The following is an 8,439-nucleotide window of genomic DNA, read 5'->3' as shown; positions in this document are numbered from 1 at the left end:
GTTCCTTATTCGTGTATTACGCCACAATATGCACCATATTGACTTAAGCGATTTGCAAGCTGGGTTGCCTGGCTCCTGTGCTTACCCCTACGTTCCCGATTGTTCGGCTAGGGAGTAAAGGGAGCACCTCTGCGATTGTCACGACTGGGTCCTCCAAGCTCTGACCTCAGACTGGGTGAAGCCGAAAGCTAGCACTCTTATTGTTTTCAATCATGGTCGGCACACAACGGAACTCATGAGTACAAAAAAACTATTGCACAAGTCTCATAGTAATAATGAGCACCACATAAAGGTATCAGTGGGGGTACTATTTTCTTCAAAGATGCTTCTTACACTTCGTCAGTAATATAGCATAAGTTCCTTGAGCGCGCTTTGTCTGTTACAGCCTTATGGCCTGATTGCCTGGTCATCGGAAACACCGTTGATACTCGCGACAGGTGGAGTACATGACAATTTTTGGCCCTTGGCCGAAGAGGGAGAAGCAGACGGTGGGTTAAGACGCGTTTAAAGTTCGGGTGAACACAGATATGATATAAGTACTTCGGTACATACAATCATTATACATAAAATTCTTTTACCCAAGTCACTTGGGGGCTCTTAAAATTTATATGAGCTATTTTATAGTAAATGTGTTTTCTTCTTGGTCGTTGCAAAGTCTTTTTCTACCGCTCCTTTTTCGACTCGTGTTTATGGTCAATAGCCGGATAGAAGTCGTAGGCTGACCCGCGTGAAGTCTTGAGATCGGATGTGTCATGTTAAAGCACGACAGAAGCACAATTTTTTTTCCAATTTTCGGATTGGCACCGAGGACTTGATCTTGTTCGAACGCCAAGTTTTTACTGACGTTTTTTGGCTTTCCAAGCTTTTGGCACTTTTAAACTATTTGTGTGTTTTCAGCACAAGTCTCGCAGTGCAATGCCAGACACCTTTATAGATTCGGTAAAAACATTCTCGGATCTCACTATATATGCATTGGTTTCGAATTGTGTCTTGGGTCAATAGTTGGGTTGCCCGGCTCCTGCGCTTGCCTCCTACGTTCCGCTTTGTTCGTCTAGGTGTGCAAAGGGAGAACCACTGCGATTGTGCTTCCAGCTCACATGGTTAAGCACCTCGGTGGAGAAAGCCGAAAACTGACTGTCACAATAAGCGTAAACTGGTCAGTGATCCGATGATGGTGTTAAATGACGGTCCATTCATAACAATGGCCGAAGTGTTTACGGCTTGACCTCGACTGTCGCCTAACACTACCGGGGCTATTAACTTACCTCCCAAACTAAATCCTCGATATTTTGCTCTTACATTAGAGCTGAGGTTTCATGATCATGCTTAGCATGACAACTCAAAGAAAGGAACTGATAGCGGGACTATTTTCTTTAGAAGACATTTCTTATGTTAAACAGTAATATAACATATCTCTCTGCGTACCTTTGTTTATAAAACCGTATGGCCAGATTGCCTTGTTTGTCATAAATCTTTTCCCTCATAAAGGCTTTATAAAGTAGGACAAACACTCCTCGGCTACTAGCCGAGGAGGTGGAAGCCGATGGTCGGTCAACAAAGTTTTGTACAATGCGGATCCGAACATTAAGGATGTAAAGTACTTGGATACATAGAGTCATCACACATAATTTGTGATTTTACTATGGATATCGATCCTTAATTCGGCCACCCGTGCCCGCATTAAGGCTCGGGGGCTACTGGGCTTCGGGCTTATTATTTACAAATATTAAAGGGGCACATTGATCCCCTGGTCTGGTGTTGCCACCCGACCAGTGTCTCGGGGGCTACTGCATTGCCTGTCCAATGCAGAAAATTTTATGTGCAATATAGTTTCTGAGGAGATTTTGATCCTCAGGTTGGTCGGCCGCACCCAACCTGAGTCTCGAGGACTGAGCATGCCGCTTTTTGTGTCCCAAAGTATTCTTCCGAGCTAGGACTTGATCCTCAGGCTGATTTTGCAAATCAACCCGAGTCTCAGCAGCTACTGGGATAAGCGGTCTTATGTCATCCTTCAGGTGCATCTCGGGTTTTAGGCCGATACACACCTTGAGGGCTACTGGTTATATATCTCGGTAGAGAATAAATTGCACCAATAAAAAATATTGACAAAAAATCGGCCCACAGTCGGGGTGGTGGACCACCTCGGAAGCAGTCCGGCATAAAGCTCGGGCGCTAGTGGCTGGCTCCATAGAGGTCATTTCCGGCATTAAGCTCGGCTAAACTCCTTCAACTTTTTTGGACCAAGATGATCTATGACATCTTGGATATAGTCCGATGTTGGATCTTGGACACAGTCCGGCGTTGGAGCTCGGAAGCAGTCCGACATTGGTGCTCGGGTGCAAAAGATACCTTGAATGTAGTCCGGCGTTGGAGCTCGGACGCAAGAGGACACTGCCTCCCGGGAACAACTTCAAACCCGAGGTGTGGCATAAAAATAACAAGGCATTGATAAATGCCAGAAACTTAAAGGGGCTCGTCGGATACCCGACGTATAAACTTGTCGAATGCATTTCGGTGATCCTCAATATCGAAGATGAGAAGATTTGTTGAACCAGTTTTCAAGACCAACAACCGAAGATGAAGAATAGTTCGGAAGAATCGAGGAGCGTCCCTAACTTGAAGAACGGTTCAGGGGGCTACTGACAGTGTCCTGAACTAGGGGGTACTCACCATGTCATCTCCCGATCTCTTAGATTGGGCCGATGACCCCCATGGCCGTATACTCATGGGCCAGTTCGGACAGCTGCCGCATACAAGGAAGATTCCACAAGACTTGGCGATGAAGACAAGGACTTCTCCCCACCGGCGTATTCGGCTAGGACTCTTGTTATCCTAGGCCTTTGGTGCATTATATAAACTGAGTCTAGGCTAGTCGATAGAGATACATACAATCATACCATAGGCTAGCTTCTAGGGTTTAGCCTCTCTGATCTCGTGGTAGATCTACTCTTGTACTACCCATATCATCAATATTAATCAAGCAGGACGTAGGGTTTTACCTCCATCAAGAGGGCCCGAACCTGGGTAAAACATCGTGTCCCTTGCCTCCTATTACCATCCGCCTTAGACGCATAGTTCGGGACCCCCTACCCAAGATCCGCCGGTTTTGACACCGACAATCACGATGGAAGATGGAGTGGAGGACACGATCAGATGGACCATCAGCAACTCTGGCCAGTACTCGGCGTGCTCAGCCTATGACATCTAGTTCCCTACAACAATAGTGGAGATCAACTTTAGAGGATCGATCTGGAAAATTTGGCGACAAGCAAGATCAAGATTTTGCTCTGGCTACTGCACTTGGACAGGCTCTGGTGCCACGACAGACTGCAACGTTACAGCTGGACCAACAACTACTTCTGTCAGTTATGCTTCAGGAATCTCGAGACCTCCTCCCACCACTTCTGGGAGTTCCCGACTGCCATCCAGGTATGGGACAAGGTGGCCTCATGGCAAGGCTGCAACACCCTAGCTCACTCCTGCTAGAGTACCGGGACGATTACAAGTGTGACGCCCAGATAATTAAGCTACAGTGAACCTCTACTAATGATGCCATGTCACCATGATTACTATTGTCAATCTCATGATGATTTAAATCCTATTCGAATTCAAATTTAAAATAAATTTAAAATGTTCACATTATTCTATAAATTGCCCTGATCATTTTCATGATGGAACCAACCTCATTTGACTCATAGGTTAATTCCTAGGATTTAATAAGTGGTCCAACAACAAATAAAATACCCCCTTGTTTGAAATAAACAAATATTTATACAATCTCATTTGACTCCAACTTTGTGAGCCTCTCCAAAATTATGACTAATAATTATGTGCCAAATTTCATTGTCAGAAAAATTTAATTGCTATTTGTTTTAATAGAAAAAAGATCGAAAAATAATAAAAGTTAGAGAGCAAAGGAATACTATCCAGGTGGTCCTCGATGTGGACAGTACGTAGCCCAGCCCACACAACCACTATCTTCAAGCTCTCACGCACAGCCGTCCAGAGCGTGTGCCCGCGCACGCAGCCACGTAGATGATGCCACGGCGATGCTACAGCATCGGAGAAACGTCTATAAATATCCCTGCGAACCCCTTGGAGCCCAAGCCCCCCTTCTCTCTCACCTCGCGCCGCTCTCTCCCTCTCCTTACAACCGCCTGAGCGCGGCCGTCGCTACGCCACCATCGTTCTCGTAGCCACTATCACCCCCGCGCCCAGTGGCTGCACCGAAGCTCCGGCATGGTCGTCCTCGTCATCCACATCCACTGGAGCAAGCCGGATCCCCCTGCATCCCCGGCATCGAGCCGTTCCCCACCGCTTCGTCTATCGTCGATCTGCTCCAAAGGACGCCGCCCCGGTGCCTCCCCGACTCCCCCGACCCCCTCCCCGAGCTCCTCTGTGAGCACCCGCACCCTTCTCCTTTCTGTACGAGCTCAAGATTCGAGCTGGAGCTGACGCTAGCCGCCTCCGAGCTCCGCTATCGCCCTGTAATAGCCATCCGTCGAACTCTGCCTACCTCTGCGCCTCGTCGTACGCGCAAGCGCGTGCCCTGTCGTGCCTCGCCCATGCCCCCAGACCCCTACAGCCATCAGGGTGGGCGTGGTCCGGTCCGGTCCGGGCTTTGATCGAGCCAGCCTTTGGGCCGGCCGCGGCCGGTCCGGTCGGGACTGGACTAAGGTGGCCAGCGGGCCTGTTTTCTAGGACCGGCCCGAAGCATCAAAAGCTCGGTCAGCCCGAATGGACCGAATGGGACCAATGGCTGGGAGTGCTCTGCTGGCCACTGTTTAGGCTACTGTGTCATTTGTAGACTGTAGCTTCCCTGTAGTGTCATTGTTTAGACTATAGCTGCCCTATAGCTGATCTATTCAGCTTTTTGGCCACTATTTAGACCGTGGCTTATCCTGGGAGTGCCATGTTGATCTTTTTTGCCACAGTTTAGGCTGTCCAAATTAGTTATGTCATACAGTCATACTAAGTTGCTCCTATGAGTGCTTTGTTTCTGTCCAATGACTTGTGTGGCATAACTAAATTTGGTCAGCATTTTATTTGAATTTTGGACATCAAAACAATTGATTTTGAGAGGAACAATATCACAAAAATCACATGCACAAACATCAATCACTACAGTTTTCAGATAAGTTTGGACCGAAACAGCAGAAATATCATAGCCACAAACAACTAATTTGGACAGCAAGCACTAGACTAAATTTGGACAGCAAGAATAACTAAATTTGGACAGCATTTCCTTTGTTTTTTGGACATCCACAAACTGATTTTGACAGAAAAGATGGCACAAATCAGGTTAAGAACAAATATCACATCCACAAACATAAGGTCTTATCATCATTGAAGTACACGATTACAAACTTGCAATGACAATTCCATGTCCATGTCAATTGACAAGTTGAACATAACACAAATGAGAGGTTCATCTCCAAGCTAGCAGTGACAATTCATAGTTCATGACTTGAAAGGTTCCAACATAACAGAAATGCAAAAGTAGCCTTCACATGAGAAAGATCACTTTGACATTCATCTCCAAAATAGCAAGATCAACATCGACATGATGAACGTCTGCAAGTAAGACAACCAACATTCACATAAATAATATTTGGTATCGTATGACAAGTGAAACATGTAGGAAGAATAGTTACCAATCGTTGATCTCCTCTACCACAATGGGTAACTTGGGTAACTTGATGTTCTTAACATCATCCTCTTCATTCTCATCCCTCGGCTACAAGTGTGGAAGTTAGACAAATGCTCACTCACATCACATACAACAAGAACAAAAAAGAAAGAAAGAAAGGTAAGGAAAAGATGGCAAACATACCACCAGATTCAAGTCAACATGAGCACCCTTGATATAACTTGCACCACAAACTAATGCCTCCACCATAACCGGTTTTAAAGAACTCCTATAGTCATCTAATACGACACAAGTTGACAAACTAGTTTGAGGATGAGAAGTTGACAAGTTTATATCCAAAGTTCGGTAGTACGAGTTGACATACCTAAAATCCTTCCGGTCGTGCTGAAGGTAGATTCCGAAGACACGGAGGTAGCTGGGATAGTAAGGAACCTCCTCGCTATCTTGTCCATAATTGGGTACCTAGGAGCATTGCCTTTCAACCAACCAAGAAGATCAAGAGCCTTGTTGCGAGGGGAAACCTCATCCTCTAAGTAGTTCCTCAACTCACTCTTTGATATTCTTGTTGAACGGGACAATAAGAAGGACTCGTACCCAGCTTGAACCGGGATACTAGGAATGTTTGTAGAGGAAGATGAAATTTCTCCATTTCCATCTCGCTTATCTTGAGCAACACATTTTTCATACAAGGCCGCCAACTCTTTCTCCATGATTTTGATCTCAGTCCTAAACCTCGTATGTAGCGACCCGACCTCAGACGGTCAAGTCTCTGTGCTTAAGTGTCATCCCTGGATCGGTATGCTGACACACACAGTACTCGAGGATTTATAACAGAGGTAAATCACATGTAAAAGTAACGTAAATACTATTACCTCAATCCAAAATAGCGGAAGTAACAAGGTTGTGGATTCACATCAACACCAACGGCAAAGTTGAGTGTAGAAATCGTAACCCTAACGTATCACTTACTCGTCGTAAGAAATCCTGCAACATGAGACGTTTTAGACACAAAGGGTCAGTACATTGAATGTACTGGCAAATTCACACCATAGAGAATGATGAATAAAGGCTATCACTACATGCATATTTGGCTGGTGGAAAAGCTCTATGGTTATAGTTTTGCGTAAAGCCAATTTTTCCCTACCGCAAAGAAATAAATTTTATTTAACTATCATGGTGGTTGTTAAACATTGAGAATGGTTGACAGCATTCTCAATCCCAATTAAGCATCATCATTTAAAACCCAACAATATTCATTTAAAGTAACGTGATGAGATTCACATGATAATCCAGGTACTAGATACTCAAGATGTCCATAACCGGGGACACGGCTAATCATGATTAGTTTATACACTCTGTAGAGGTTTGCGCACTTTCCCCACAAGACTCGATCGCCTCCGTTGGATTTCTCGCACTACATGATGTTTGAGAAACGGATGACCGATACATAGTTTTTCAGAAGCGCTAGCACCTTACGATGGATAGACCGTTACACCTACTTTCCCCTACATCTGCTAGTCTACCCTGTAAGAGTTCGCACGACTTAATCAACTATGCTAGAGCCCATAATAGCTTGTGGCTGCACACGGAAGTTTCTAGTATGAAAAATCTCATGATCCCTTTGAGCCTGGGTGGCGGTCCATAAAAAAACAGGCATTCCTGGTCTACCCAGGTGCCTAGATAGGCAATCCTGGAATACCCAGGTGCCTCAATCCACCCAGATGTGTGTTTAAGTTGCCACCTTAAGTAAACCATTAATTAACAATCTCACATCTGTCATGAATACTCCCAAAACCCAATCCACGTCTACGAGCATAGCATGGCAATGTAAGCACAACATAATAGTAACTCCCAAGGGTTTGATAATAAACAGGTAATAGGTACTACCTCAACTACTTCCCATCCCACAATTTAATTAGATCCTAATCATGCAATGTTGGAGGTTCGATCTAATGCAATAAAAACTGGGTATGAAAGAGGTATGATCAAAGTGTGCACTTGCCTGCAATGTTGATGAAGATGATTCGCACTCATAACTCTTGATAGTTCTACTCGTCACACTCCGGTCAATCTATCCTAAGCAAGCAATAGTAACCACACATAAGCAATCACTCAAAAGATCAGAAAGAACGAAGAAGACGATTCGGAAAACTTCAAAACCAAGCAAATAACTCTTGAAATATAAAACAATTTCTAACAGTAACAAAATTATGTGAATTTGGCCTTATTAGAATGTTTAGGTCAAGAGCTTCGATTTGCAAAAAGAATCAACTGAAACGGAGCTACGAAACTCAAGTTACGATCAAATGAAGTTCAAATACAAATCTGGTTGAATTCAAATTTTAAGACTTTCAAAAACATGTTTGAGTAGATTACTGGAAAGAGGGGATCATAACGAAGACGTGAGCGTTGGTTTTGTTGGATTTGGACAAACGAGTAAAAAGTAGTGACCATTCGAAAAGCAGGGGCCAATCTGTAAATAAAATATTCACAAACGAGTCCCTGACCGAAAACTAAAAAGAAAAAGAAAAAGACTATCTAACGAACGTTCGCTACAGAAACAAAAATAATGAATTCGTTCGCTGTGAAGACCTAACCAGCGAACGTTTTCTAATTAGATCTAACTAAAAGGAAAAACCGGCCTAGGATGAAAAACCGAAAAAAACAGATCGGGTTTTGTGCGGGGTTTACCGGTTTGCCAAATAAAACCGGCGCCGGCGACGAACGGACTCCGGCGAGGAGGCGCGACTCCGACGAGGTGGCGGGCGACGGCGGCTACGCGGGGCGAC

General features: G+C 44.7%; 1 long non-coding RNA gene across 1 annotated transcript; it reads right to left on the bottom strand.

The window, feature by feature from the left end:
• Nucleotides 1-5,692: 5,692 nt before the first annotated feature.
• LOC123131492 (uncharacterized) lies at nt 5,693-6,319 on the bottom strand. The gene is made up of 3 exons (XR_006464188.1): nt 6,015-6,319; nt 5,834-5,928; nt 5,693-5,737 (listed from the first exon to the last, which is right to left on the bottom strand). It is a non-coding gene; the product is annotated as an uncharacterized lncRNA (long non-coding RNA).
• Nucleotides 6,320-8,439: the final 2,120 nt, after the last annotated feature.

Source organism: Triticum aestivum, chromosome 6A (assembly GCF_018294505.1).
Source record: "Triticum aestivum cultivar Chinese Spring chromosome 6A, IWGSC CS RefSeq v2.1, whole genome shotgun sequence".
NCBI classification, from domain to species: Eukaryota; Viridiplantae; Streptophyta; class Magnoliopsida; order Poales; family Poaceae; genus Triticum; species Triticum aestivum.
The sequence above is the reverse complement of the archived record's forward strand: the minus strand, read 5'-3'. Positions and strand labels throughout refer to the sequence as shown.